Source organism: Cervus canadensis, chromosome 26 (genome assembly GCF_019320065.1).
Source record: "Cervus canadensis isolate Bull #8, Minnesota chromosome 26, ASM1932006v1, whole genome shotgun sequence".
In the NCBI taxonomy this organism is placed as follows: Eukaryota; Metazoa; Chordata; class Mammalia; order Artiodactyla; family Cervidae; genus Cervus; species Cervus canadensis.
The window spans coordinates 36,611,896-36,626,437 of NC_057411.1; the positions used below are offsets into that span (position 1 = coordinate 36,611,896).

The following is a 14,542-nucleotide window of genomic DNA, read 5'->3' on the forward strand; positions in this document are numbered from 1 at the left end:
GAGCTCTTAAACCATGATAAGGAAGTAATTATGCTTTGAATTTCTCTAAAGATCTAACTAGAGAGTATTCATCTAAATAAACATTCCTAGGAATACAGGTTTAATGACCCAGGTAATTCTGATTGGAGAAATAAGATTTTATATAGAGAGCTGACAGAAGCAAGTAAAACCTTGTGGGGTTTGGCCAAAGACATGCTGAGCTTCTAACGAGCAAAGGGATATGTATTCGGCATCCCTTCTCTGCACCCACAGCCCCAGATTCACACCAACGTGCGTCTGTGACATGAATGAAATAAACGGGTCAAGCCAGCCTCGGGGTACGGAGGCAGGGCTCTGTTTGGCCGTCGCGGGTCCGGGGACCCCCCGTGTCCCCCCGGCTCTAAGATAACCCAGCAGAGAGGCGCTGGGCGAGTACCGGGCTCCTCCTGCCTCCCCCGTCGTGAAGCTGCCAGTTGCCGAATGAAATCTGAAACCGCGGGCTGCGTCTGAGGGTTGGCCCCGCTCAGTTGTACTGTATATTTACACATTGACACACAATCACTCTTTCTAACTTCTGGGACTCTTCTGTGCGCAACTGCTAGGATCTCTCAAGTGCATGTGGCAACTCAGCCCAGCTCCGGGTGGAAACCGGCTGCCGGGCTTTTGGAGGGTCTCGAAGGCCGGGGGAGCTGTCAAGACTGCGGCGGGGACCGGAGCGGATCGAGGCGCGGGCGGCTGGGGGGAAGCACCCCCAACTTTCTACCCCAGCCGCAGCTCCTTCTGCCGCCGCGCATTTCCTCCGAAACCGCGCCTGCGGAGCTACCCAGTGCACGGGGCGCAATACTTCCCCTTGTTGTGGGAAGTAAGGAGACTGCCCTCCCCGTTTTAATTTTTTTTTTCCGGCTTGTCCTGGGGGGTCTTTTTCTTCGGAGCAGTCGCCGTCCCCCTTCTGTCGTGCGCTCTGAGCAGGGTAGGTGACCGGGTTTGGGGCGTAGGGGGGAGGTGATGTGCTCCGGGGTGACTTCGGGGGGCTGGGACTTGGCCTCGCCTGCGCCCGGGGCGGGGGGGCTGCGGGCACAGCTGCGGGCGACCCGGGTGGGGGCTGCAGGGGGCGAGGAGGGACCGCAGGAATCCCGGCTGGTGCAGTGTGTGCGTGCGTGTGTGTGTGTGTGTGTGTGTGTGCGCGCGCGCGTACGCGTGCGTGTAGATGATGGGGAACAATGGTCCTTTCTTATTATTTTTAAAAGGATGAAAACAGCGCAAGCTGATAGTACGCGTATCTAGGCTTAAAAATAGAAGGAAGGAATAAAGACTCCGCAGTTTACTTCCCTCACTATCTATCCGCCCCCTTCTCCGCTGCTCCTCTCCATTAGTGTCTTATATCACGAGAGTTTTCCAGATAACAGGCATTCAGAGGTATGTTTTAATAGTAAATATTCTCATTGTAAACAAAGCCTTTGGGAATCTTGGGTGAGTTTTCAGCCACTCAAAAGAATCTGTTTAGATTTTTTAAAAGGAAACTTTTCGACCTCTTTTGGGGCTAGAGATATGTAATATGTTCTCATTAAAAAAAATACTTCAGACTGCGTTTCTTGTACAAGTCCTCAAATAGAACGGTAGATAATATTACTCTGAATTCCTTAGAGATGTTAGGTTTTCAATACCAGCTAGTAATAGGGAGCCCAGACTGCCTTGTACTCCATGCATATATTAATTCATTTAAAATATCATTTCCAAGATATTTCTGTTTCCTTCGTAGCTTACTCTTTTTTGGTAAACCTAGCAGGACGTTATTATCTCATCTCTTTCTAAAATGAGGAAGTAAATAAATCATGCGTATTTGGAATATAAAATTTGCAAAGTGTCTGCTATCCATAAGTAAAATAGTATGTGTTGCTGTGTCTATTATGTCAGACTAATTAATTGAAACCCAGGAATATTTACAAGTAGAGTTAAGAGCTTTACTCAATTACTGAGAAGAAGATGGACAGACAGATTAAATACAAACAGTCTGTCTCCTGCTTCTAATTAGACCTCCAAACCAACCATTAAGGGCAAGAATGGGTGTTGGTATTAGGCTGGGCATCATAAAATGTAAAACACACACAGTTAATATATTAGAAAAAGACAGAAAACAAATATAAAGCTCATATTAGACTTATAAAGACCTCACTCTCCCTTTTAAATTTCTTAATACTTCCTCTTCTCTGGGGATATTTCAACCTCTGAGAAAGTCCGATAATACAATTCCCCTTTTTGTCTTCCCTGGGTGCCTGACCTTCAGGTAGTAAGTGGAGAAATCTGTTCTCTTTAGAGCCATTACTGAGTTGTCAGAGTATTCCCCTTAGACATCTTGGAGGACGGAGATATTGACAAAACCTTAAGATAAATAAAATCCTCTTACCCTTCAGAGAGGGTGTCTTCTTGGTGGAAGACCTTTAAGTGGGAGTAAGGGGAAAACTTGTTCAGATCTGGACTTTAGTTTGAGGTTTGTGTAAGGAATACACAGCTAGAGTGATAAAAAGAAGGAGAATCTGTGGTCCTTTCTACATGGGAAAGCCTGCTGAAACTCAGTCTTGTCCTTGGCTTTCAACTGTGTTATTTGGTTTTATTACTTAATCACAGGGGCTTGGGTTTGAGAGGAGAATGGTTTCTCAGTTATGTTCTTGTCGGCTGTATATACAGTGAATTTGAATGAAAATACAGATTTGATAATAAGCGGGGGGAGAACTGTGTTCTCATGAAAAAACGAAGTCAGCGAGGAACAAAGCGATGCACCCTTTCAGACAAGAGTGGAAACTTCAGTGTAAAAGTGGAAAGTGTTCTGGACTGTAATTCCCAGTGAAATCCTTTCAGGTTGTGCTCGGGAGAGTAGTGGTCAAAACTCAGAGGGTTCTCATTGTCGAGGTTTTATTGACTGTGTGATCTTGGACTCTCCAGGGTGAAGGGAGAGGGTTAAGGGAAGTGGGGGCGGGGTGGGGCAGGAAGGGCTAGGAATGTGCAGCAGGTGGTAATGAGTAGCTTGAGTCTGTTTATTTTGCTGTCTTGGTCAAAGCCTCGTTTGTTGTTTACCAACAGTGCCCTGCATAGTTTGGCTGTGACCTACTGGCCCACTGAAGTGTTTTCTTTCTGGTTCTGTTAGTGTCCTGATTGGTTTCTCAGGGCTGAAAGTGCATAGCGCTGCTGCAAAGTCCTGGCCATGCTTCTGGTCCTTGTTCCTCATGTTGCCCTGCTGTAGGACTATCTTTATTACCTGTGGTTGTTCTCCTGAGGTTTCTTTTATGGCCCATGTTGAAGGGTTCTTTTCCCACGAATTGAGCTTATGCAATGCTGTTTCCTTCTTTCTGCCATGTATCTCCATTCTACGGTGGCATTGCCACAATTAATGTTTATAAAGTGCAGATCTAATTGTGTAAGCCCCTTGTTCTAAAACCTTTGATAGACCCCAGAGACCTATAATCGCAGCTCTAAGTGCCTTAGTACAGGAGCTAAAAGCTCTTCAAAGCCCCTCATTTTTTGCTGTGTCTTCCTACACCAGGGGCCCTCACTCTTAATACTTCTTATTTCTTGCTTCTGGATTTCATTCTCCTGAAATGTCCTCTGCCTGGAAAGCCCCTCTTGATTATCAGTGGTCCACTTCAAGTGGATCTTCCCTTGGAAGACTTGCCCAATTCCGTGCAGGAGGAGTTAATCATTTCATCTCATCTGCTTCCGTAATGTCTTAAACATACCGTGAATGATTATTTTAATAATTTTTATGTACCCCACCCCCCCAACCAGCTACAGTGAGTTCCTTAATGGGTGTATTGTTGGTGGTGAGAATACCTGTATCTAGCTCCTAGAACAGAGTATGAAGCAGAGTAGACATCTATTAATGTTTCCTTAGTAAATGAGCAAGGAAGTCATGAATGAAGAAAGCAGTGGTGGACTCCAATTTATGCAGGTAGTTATTTCCCCAAAGTTCATTTGAAAAAATGTCTATGTGGACTCAGAGTTCATTTTCTAAAGGTAATGATGCTACCAAATATAGTTCACTTTCCAGACTGGCCCACACAAGCCTATTTTATTTCTATAATAGATGAAATATTGTGCTTTTACTATTGTATTCTAAAGTAAAAGCAAAACAAAACAAAATCTAGAGTGGAACCATTTTTTTTCCCCTCTTTGAAACTACAAAATACTCTTGAGTTTAAAGAGAGTAGAAACCGTTAGAATAAATAAACATCTCCCACAATTATTTTTTATATTATACTGTAAAATCTCTAATCTGCTGTATCCCAGTGGGAGGTCCTGGATTTAGCTGTGAGGACTAATAATGGAGTTGAATTGGAGATCCTGTTGCCTGTGGACTGGGTAATAATCTTAATTAATAAAACAAAATAGAAGTACTAATTTGGGCTATTTAATAATTATCTTGAGTGCTAGTGCTTGAGGGAATCAAATTTAATTAAAGTAGAATGTGAAGGTGGATGGAGAGGAGGAAATTCAGAAAGGCACCTTCCTTCCTTTTGCTGATTTTTAAAATTATATTGGTTTTATTTCCATCTCCTTTGATCATTTATGCTCAAAGTTCCTTCCTGAAAAAAATTTGTCTACAATTATTTATGCTGCCTAACATGTAGAAGCGGGGGGAGTGTATGTGCTTTGAGCCAAAATACAAATGGGTTTATTTTATTTTCAGAACTGTGATACTTTTGTCACTTGCATACTTGCTGTTTAACACGTGGATAATTTTTCAATAAAGAATGCATAATACTTGTGTTTCAGGCACTGTCCAGGGACCATATATAGTTCAAGTTGCTCTTTATATAGTATCTCTGAGGAGACTGGACAATCAACCATTGATATTTAGAAGTAATAGTCTACTCAACTTTCTAAATCTTCCATGCTCTCTATTTTTATCAAATTGAAAATTTACCCTTCCCAATCATGTTACAACTCCTTTTTATTATGTTGTCTTCATTCACTATGCTTTAATAAATACTTTTTACTTTCTACAGGGAGTCAGTTGAAAAGAGATGGGCTCCATGGAAAACATCTTGGTGCTTTTTGTTATGTATTTCAATATCCCTTATGTAAAGATCTCTACAAGTCCATCTTTGCTTTTACAGCTTTAGAAAATGTGTCTCTTCTGATTAGCTGGTGTTGTTTCCTTTCTTAGAAGAACAGAGGCTAAAAATCACCATGTTTCTCATTTTAGTTTGTCATCCAAGAACTCAGCATTAAATTTGATGCACAGTTATACCTTAGTTGAGGTTTTCTAATAATGTGGTTTGCATCCTTTTAGCCTACTTTAATGATCTTAAAATATCCATACCTTTTAACAGTTAAAAGTTAGCTTAAATGCATTATGGAAATAGGCCAAATTACCTCCATTTTAAGCTTTTTTTAGTATGTTGTTGTTTAGTCGGCTAAGTTGTGTCTGACTCTTTTGAGACCCCATGGACTGTAGCCCCTCATTCCCCTCTGTCCACGGGATTTTCCAGGCAAGAATACTGGAGTGGGTTGCCATTTCCTTCTCCAGGGGATCTTCCTGACCCAGGGATAAATCCTGCATCTCCTGTGTCCCCTGCATTGGCAGATGAATTCTTGACCACTGTGCAACCTGGGAAGCACCACTTTTTTGGTAGACATGTAGTTAAATATGTATAAAATTTTATTTTGTAGCTTCAGTTTAGTATTTCAGAGCCAATAATTTTTCCAGATTATTTTTTTGGTTTCTTGAATCATTGTAAGTACTGTTTTTATACTCCCTGATAGATAAAATGGCCTTGCCCAAAATACTACATTTCTTGAAAACCTTAGAAAGAAAATCATGTGTGAGGAATTTTGAAAGCAAATACTTTAGAGCAAGCATGTGAGTTCTTTTCGATGTGCATATTGTAATTGTATAGAAGAGTGCCCTCAGGAATATCTCTGAGAAGCATATTTCTTTTTCTTACAAGTAAGATCTATCAATAGATTGAAGTAAAAATCATAATTAAAATCTGTAATTAGGGCTGTATTCTGCCCATCAAATTGAGTTTTCAGTTAAAGAGAGTAATTTTTCAAATTTCCCGTGGAGGACAAATAACTCTCATTTTGTCCTGAGTTTTTCTGCCTCTTTAAGTCACACAGACTCGTAATAATAATCATGCTAACTAATTAAGTACCTCCTATGTACCAAGCACTCCATGGGAGTTTTATTTATTTTTTAAATATACTACTTCTAATTCTAGAAATAGAAATAATTAGTAATTCTAGAAGTAAACTATGTTATATCTAATTCAGATATGTTATTCCCACTCTGTGAGTATGTTTAGGTTCAAAGAGGTAAAACTTACTCAAGCTATTATTGTTCAGTTCAGTTCAGTTCAGTTGCTTTGCGACCCCGTGAAGCACAGCATGCTAGGCCTCCCTGTCCATCACCAACTCCCGGAGTACACCCAAACCCATGTCCATCGAGTTGGTGATGCCATCCAACCATCTCATCCTCGGTCGTCCCCTTCTCCTCTTGCCTTCAATCTTTCCCAGCATCAGGGTCTTTTCAAACGAGTCAGCTCCCCACATCAGGTGGCCGAAGTATTGAAGTTTCAGCTTCAACATCAGTCCTTCCAATGAACACCCAGGACTGATCTCCTTTAGGATGGACTGCTTGGATCTCCTTGCAGTCCAAGGGACTCTCAAGAGCCTTCTCCAACACCACAGTTCAAAAGCATCAATTCTTCAGCGCTCAGCTTTCTTTATAGTCCAACTCTCACATCCCATACATGACCACTGGAAAAACCATAGCCTTGACTAGATGGACCTTTGTTGGCAAAGTGATATCTCTGCTTTTTAATATGCTGTCTAGGTTGGTCATAACTTTCTTTCCAAGGAGTAAGCGTCTTTTAATTTCATGGCTGCAATCACCATCTGCAGTGATTTTGGAGCCCAGAAAAATAAAGTCAGCCACTGTTTCCACTGTTTCCCCATCTATTTGCCATCAAGTGATGGGACTGGACACCATGATCTTACTTTTCTGAATGTTGAGCCTTAAGCCAACTTTTTCACTCTCCTCTTTCACTTTGATCAAGAGGCTCTTTAGTTCTTCTTTACTTTCTGCCATAAGGGTGGTGTCGTCTGCATATCTGAGGTTATTGTTATATCTCCTGCAAGTCTTGATTCCAGCTTGTGCTTCCTCCAGGGAGATCCCATATATCTCATGATCAAAAAATAAAAACAGAAAACAGTATTGTAACAAATTGAATAGAGGCTTTAAAAATGGTCCTCATAAAAAGAAAGAAATAAAACATAAAAAACCAAACCAAAACTGAAACTTGGAAAGTCTTTGTAACTTACCAAAGTCACACAGCCACTACGTGGTAGATGTGGGATTAAAACTAACGTATCTTACTGTGAGATATGATACCACAGTTTATCACTGTGTTCTGGAATTAGACCTGTTTTCCAACCTGCCTTGGATATACACAAAGACCTGTAACTTTGGGCAAGTTGTGTTAACCTCCTTGAACCACAGGTTCCCTATCTGTGAAATGGGCATTTAATAATATCTACTCCATAGTGTTATTATAGGCTTTTAACTTATGAAGTGAGGATGAGCATTGCCTGTAAGATACTGGACGGGTATCTAGCATCTGGTAAATGTCAATACATGTCAACATTTATTATAATATTATTAAATTTCATGAGGAACATGGGATTCTAGAGCAGTATTTTTCAAAATATAGGTCTTGATGTATCAGTGGTCATAGAATCAAATCAGTGGTTCATGACCAGTGTTTCTTTTCAACTGAAAAGGGATAGAACAGGATGGAATGGAATAGAAAAATCAGGGTTCATTATATATAGTAAAAGTAAGAATTCGCATGTTTTAATTTTCAGTTTTTTAAATGTGTGTGTATGTACCTCACACACTGGGTAAAAATGAAAAATGTACTTATTATTATTGATAACTGTCAAGATAAAGTATTTTAAAAATCCTTTAAAGTAGCAGTTCAGAGTGTGGTCTCAAGACCAAAAGCATGATTTTCACCTGGGATCTTGTTAGAAATGCAAATTACTGAGACCTACCTGAACCCAGCCATATGAGTTTTAACAAGAACCTCAGATGATTAAAGACTATTACCTATTCAAAACTGGGAAATCATGATAAAATTAGGTAAGGATACATCTAAATTATTTAAGAGCAGTTAGAAGAACATATTGTTTTATATTGACTAAAGCTGTTAATTCTCTACAAAATGCTTTTCTGTGTCTTGTGACTTGAGTTTTGTGTAGTCTTTTCTCCTATTTTTTTCTATGCTGCCCTTTCATAGTTCAGGTAGCTGAGTCCCACAGAAGTCAATTCTTTTGTATATAGAAGGACATTGAATAGTTAGATCTGTACTTTCTTCTAGAACTACAAGATAAAAGCTTAATATTCTTTGGGAGTAGCCCAGAGCCCTGAATATCTAAGTTGTATTCAATTTGAAACATTTTAATGATAATAGTCCAGATGCCCGAACAGCTGTGAAACTGGGAATTAAATTAAGAACTCATAAAAAAAAAACTGCATTCAGTATTTTACTGAGATATTTATTTTGAAAAGTACATGCAGACAAGAGATTGGCAATCTAGTTAATGCAGTGCTAATACTGATGATAAACAACAACAACAAAAAATCTGTTTTGGTAAAAACGGAAGTCATATAAATTTTTATACTGGTATGTTTTTTCCTATTAATGAAGACAATGAATGTGTTTAAGATATTTATTGACTGTATGTCATTACTTTAAAGAGAGAGAAGATAATATTGAATTGACTAGTTTCTGTTCATTTTTTGTGTTTTATTGTTCTATTTGATTTTTGGTTGGAAGGTGAAAGTGAGTGTTAGTTGGTCAGTCGTGTCTGACTCTTTGTGACCCCATGAACTGTAACCTACCAGGCTCCTGTATCCATGGAATTTCCTAGGCAAGAATACTGGAGTGGGTAGCCATACCCTCTCTGGGGATCTTCCTGGCCCAGGGATTGAACCCCAGTCCTCTGCACTGGCAGGCAGATTCTTTATAGCTTGAGCTGCCAGGGAAGCCCTTCGGTTGGAGGTTGTATTTACTTTAAGACTTAGAAGAATTATGTTTGAAAATACAGCATTCAGATTCACTGGAAAAAGTTTGAGGATTTTCTTTTCCGTTTCTTTGAAAGAGCATTGCCTTGGATTTCTTTAAACTGCTTTTTAATAAATATATATTAACTTTTCTATTTTTATTTTATCTTACATTTTTATTGGAGAATATAACAATATTGTGTTATATTCTACTGTACAGCAAAGTGAATCAGCCATATGTGTACATATATCCATGCTTTTTTGGATTTCCTTCCCATTTAGGTCCCCACAGAGCGCTGAGCAGAGTTCCCTGTGCCATATGGTAGGTTCTCATTAGTTATGTGTTTTATACATAGAATCAATAGTGTATATGTGTCAATCCCAGGCTCCCAATTCACCCACCTCTTCCACCCTTGGTGTCCATGCTTTTGTTTTTAGCAGTGTGTGAAAATATTTGCAGGACAGAATTGTCCAAAAGAATGAGTTGCAGGGGTAAGAAAGTCTACCTTCTGGCTCACCGCAGGTAAGATTTTATATTGAAACAATACCTATGGCTGATTCATGTTGATGTGTGGCAGAAACCATCCTCCAATTACAAATAAAATAAAAACAATGGCTTGAGAGATGTTTCAAAAGATCCTTCTTAGCTTTGTAATCTATGACTGGGGAAGATTGAATGGGAAGGGGCTCGGATGAGGTGTCTCTGGTCCTACTTCTGGTATTAATTAGCATCTGTCAACTCAAGCAAATCATTTCCTTTTTCTGGACTTTAGTCTCCTTACCTGTAAAATAAAGATGTTAGAGTAAATGCTTTCTAAGATTGTTCCAGCTTTGAAAAAGCCTCTGTGGCTAAATGGTAGTGCGCTTCTTTGAAACAATTACACTCCAATACTTTGGCCACCTAATGCAAAGAGTTGACTCATTGGAAAAGACCCTGATGCTGGGAGGGATTGAGGGCAGGAGGAGAAGGGGACAACAGAGGATGAGATGGCTGGATGGCATCACCAACTCGATGGACATGAGTTTGAGTAAACTCTGGGAGTTGGTGATGGACAGGGAGGCCTGGCGTGCTGTGATTCTTTTGGGTCGCAAAGAGTCAGACATGACTGAGCAACTGAACTGAACTGAACTGATGTGTGTCATTTCCAGGGCTCTGAAAATCGGATGTTGCTTTTATGGAGGAGTGAGGATCTGGAAGTCTCTAGATTATATGATAAAGTTTAGCCTGACCTTCCCTCGTGCCAGTGGGCTAGTTTTTTACCATGGGTGGCACTGCTCACTAGGAGGCTTTTGAGACTGTATGAGAGTATGTTTGGTCTGAACAGTGACTGGGTGAAGCTACTGGCAGTCGTTGCCCAGGGGGCAAGAATGCCATATGTCTTACAGTGTGACAGTCCCTCGCTGCAAAGAATTTTCTTTCCTGAAATGCCAAAAACATCCATTGCAAAACCCCAGCGAGTAAATTGAAAAGATTGAGCTGTATCTCCATATTTTATAGAGTCAACTGTGAAATTGTAATGAAGTCGTCGTATACTTTCTGTTGTTACACAAATGCAAACACTGGCTATTGTTAGATGACAACTAGTGTTTATGATGCGTGGGGGAGAGCAGCCTCCAGTTCGCTGCTCTATATATTGACAATACAATAGAAGAAACAGTGACATCTCAGCTCTGTTAGTACAGGGTGCAAATATAACTTGAAGACATACTAGGAATAGTTTCTTTGAGTGTGAAGTTTGCAAATCACTTACAGAAGTTTCCATTCAATGCAACTGGACATCTCTTGGGTTCTAATAGTGCCAGGATGAACGATCAATATGTAGTGCCAGGATCAATATGTAGATTTGATTCTCTGTGATAAGAAATACTACTTGCTTAACAGTTCTGCACATGATGGTGAGTGACATGAACTCTTCCCGTTCCTCTTCTGGACTCCTCTGCCCTTCTGTTGGCCTCGTAGATTCTGGGTCAGGTTAAGGATAGAGCCCACTCAGCAAAGTGACTCCCCCAGGGCCGCCTCAAGGATTCTGGTAACATTTTCCAAGTTGACGTGAACTTTGCTTTGGAATCATTTAAGTCACAGGATCATTTTATTTTTTTGTTTTTCTCTCTTCCATTTTCCTTTTCATGTTTGTGTACTCCGTGCTTTGTTAATGTGTGGCTCAGTGGTAAAGAATCCGCCCGTCAATGCAGGAGATTCAGGAAATGCAGGTTTGATCCCTGGGTCTGTTAGATCCCCTGGAGAAGGAAATGGCAACGCACTCTGGTATTCTTGCCTGGAAAATTCCATGGACAGAGGAGCTTGGTGGGCTACAGTCACTGGAGTCACAGAGTCAGACACATCTAAGCACATACACATGTATGGATAAAATTGTTGCCTAGTGAATAAAAGTCAACAGTATTTTCTAGGAGTGACAAGGAACCCCTGCTTCTGCTTTATCTGGTGAATTTGGGCCTTAATAACTTGGCAGGAGAAGAGGCAAACAGAGGTGAAATTGAAATATGTAACTTTTCTTTTCCTGTAAATTTGGTAAAATTTTAGATTTCAGGAGAGGGTTGAAACTACAGAATTTAAAATATGTGTGTATATGTATATATATATATATATATATATGTATATTTTGGGGAGTGGTTCATGTTAATTATCTTTGCTGGGCCTCTGCAGTTAATAAATTATAAATTACATGCTGCATTCTCCTTAGAATGAATTCATTGGACATCAGAATAAAAGCACATTCAGAAAAATAGCTATAACCACCTTATCTCAGTCTTTTAAAATGGAAAATGAGTTCAAAGTGATCTAGGTCAGTGGTCCCCAACGTTTTTGGCACCAGGGACCGATTTTTTGGAAGACAGTTTTGCCATGGACCGGAAGTGTGTGTGTGTGTGGGGGGGGGTGGCTTTGAGATGATTCAAGCACATTACATTTATTGTGTGCACTCTCTTTCTTTTATTTTGAATTTTTATTTTTTTAAATTATGAAAATATGAAAACATTTACAGGAGACTTGGAAAATACAGAACAAGTTTACATATAGTTCCACTATGTATTACAATGTTTTTAAACATAGACAAATTAAGATTTTTAGTTGGAGTTTCAATAGCAAACTCTCAAAAGTTAATAGAATGGGTATGCAGAGAAGTAGAAGGATATAGCAGACCTGAAAAGCATGGTGAACCAATTCAACATAATTAAGGTTTATACAATTTTCACACAACAGTCGGTTACAAATTCTATTCAAGTTCCCGTAGACTGTAAATCAGGAAACTCTGGAATGTAATGCTGCTGCTGATCTGACAGGAGGTACTGGTCTGAAGCCTGGAGGTTGGGGACCCCTGATCTAGGTGTTTTGTCCCAGAATACCGAGGCAGGAAGAGATAGACCAGGCTCTTGATTTTTAGTGATTTATGTTTCTGCCCCACTACCCCATTTCTCAGAGGCTCTTCTCACCTCTGAGCTCCTGGAGATAATCAAACCCAAACGCTAGCCTGTGGCATCACTGCATATAATGAATTACTTCCTCTGCTCTTCAACTGCAAGGGTCCTTGTTAAGTACCATTTGGCAAAACTGTCACTCATGATTTTCTGTGTTCTGTAGATTAGATGAGGACTTGTGAAAGTTGCTCAGTCGTGTTTGACTCTGAGACCCCATGGACTGCACAGTCCATGGGGTTGGGTAGCCTTTTTCCTTCTCCAAGGTACTTTCCCAACCCAGGGATCGAACCCAGGTCTCCCACATTACAGGCGGATTCTTTACCAGCTGAGCCATGAGGGAAGCCCAAGGTGAGGACTTATGACTGAGAAAGGAGCAAGTGAATCTGTAGTGTTTTAAAAGGCATTTTTACTGAGCCCAGAGTAACCCTAAAGGCAGATGAAAAATATAGCATATTAAAACCAAGGTGTGATACTTTCTGTTTTGGGTTACATGTTTAACCTAATTCCTTGTAATAATACTTAAATCTAAGTGTTAGTTGCTCAGTTGTGTCTGACTCTTTGTGATCCCATGGACTGTTGCCCCCCAGGCTCCTCTATCCATGGAATTCTCCAGGCAAGAATACTGGAGTGGGTTGTCATTCCCTTCTCCAGGGGATCTTCCCGACCCAAGGATCGAACCCAAGTCTCCCACATTGCAGGCAGATTCTTTACCATCTGAGCCACCAGGGAAGCCCAATAATAAGAGTTTGAATCCATTGACATGAATGTTCTCAATACACTGTAGATTTTCATTCAATTTAGTCTTCAAACCACACCATAATTGTACAATGGTTCTCTTATGTTTTCCATATTCTTGGAAAGCAAGCATATAAATAAGCCTGATGGTATATCAACAGCTAAGAGATTTCATGCAGAAAACAAAAACAAAAATTAAAAAGAAGAAAACAGCAGGTGTTCCTTAAGCACTGCCTCGACCAGTCAAACAATCATTGAAGGAGAGTGCCAGAATGGAGAAGGGAGAAAAAGAGGCTTTGGCTCCTAGTAACTGCTGTGTACCACTGAGAATCAGAGAGTCTTTTTCTGGGCAGTACTTTTATTATCTCTCTGTTTGCAGTCCCGTCCACTGCTGTTTAATTTGTGGAGCATTCCAGGGAGTAGCCTTAGCTTCCCTGAGATGAGCCTGGGACCGGGGCTTGAAGACTTTGTGGGAGTCCTGTCTGAGACACGGGAGGACCAATAGTGCAAGTTGGGTGTGGGGCGCATGGCTCAGCTGGTTGAGCCGGACTCCTCGTCGGGGAGCAAGGTGAGACCTTTGTGCTACTGAGCTGTGGGACGCAGAGCCTGCAGCTCTGGGCACCTTTTCAGGCAGCTTTGAAAAGTGTGGGATGCTATTTCAGAGAACCAGGGTTATTTCTGTAGCACAAAAGAGACAATACTGAATGCTTAGACTTCCTTCAGATGTTTGCAAGCAGCTCAATGGTGTCACATTGGGACTCTGCTTCTAATAATATTTTCAAGCAAGAATAAGATCCCAGTGGCTTATGAGGGTTAGTCCTTATTTGTTTAGCAAATCACACTCTGACCAAATGCCTGATGATAATAATAGTGGGCTGATGTTATTGCTGTTGTCTGTCTGTTTGGTGTAATAAAGATATTCTTAATGTCTTAGAAAGGGCCATTAAGACAATAAAATTATATTGAACTGCTTTATAGAAATACCAAGCAACTTGTGTATGATATCATTTATAAGCTGTATTATTAACGTGAAAGGCTAAAATAATTCAGGGAGAGTAATTGATGTGTAAAGGTCATATTAGCATGAGCCTGGAGCAAGTGGGGATGGAGGGGAGTTGTCCGGAGGGGAAGAGAGAGAGAGAGGTAGGGAGGGAGGAGGGAATTCGTAAATACATGTGTGATGTTAAGTGGAAAGCGCTGGACTTGCTAGTGGTATCTCCTAGGAGCGTAGGATGCGTTGAGTTACAGCCAGTGTTGCTGTTTGTCAATACTGTCAGGGAACAGATCCTGGGACTGCTTAAAAGAGATTTGAAATTGATTCCTGATACC

At 40.5% G+C, this 14,542-nt stretch overlaps 1 protein-coding gene across 1 annotated transcript in view; it reads left to right on the forward strand.

Annotated features, from left to right (window-relative positions):
* The first annotated feature begins 548 nt into the window (after positions 1 to 548).
* Positions 549 to 14,542, forward strand: part of ARHGAP24 (Rho GTPase activating protein 24) — a 539,270-nt gene continuing 525,276 nt past the window's right edge. Inside the window, exon 1 of the mRNA XM_043448566.1 lies at positions 549 to 949. The gene's annotated coding sequence lies outside the window, so the exon portion shown is untranslated. The remainder of the gene's footprint in view (positions 950 to 14,542) is intronic.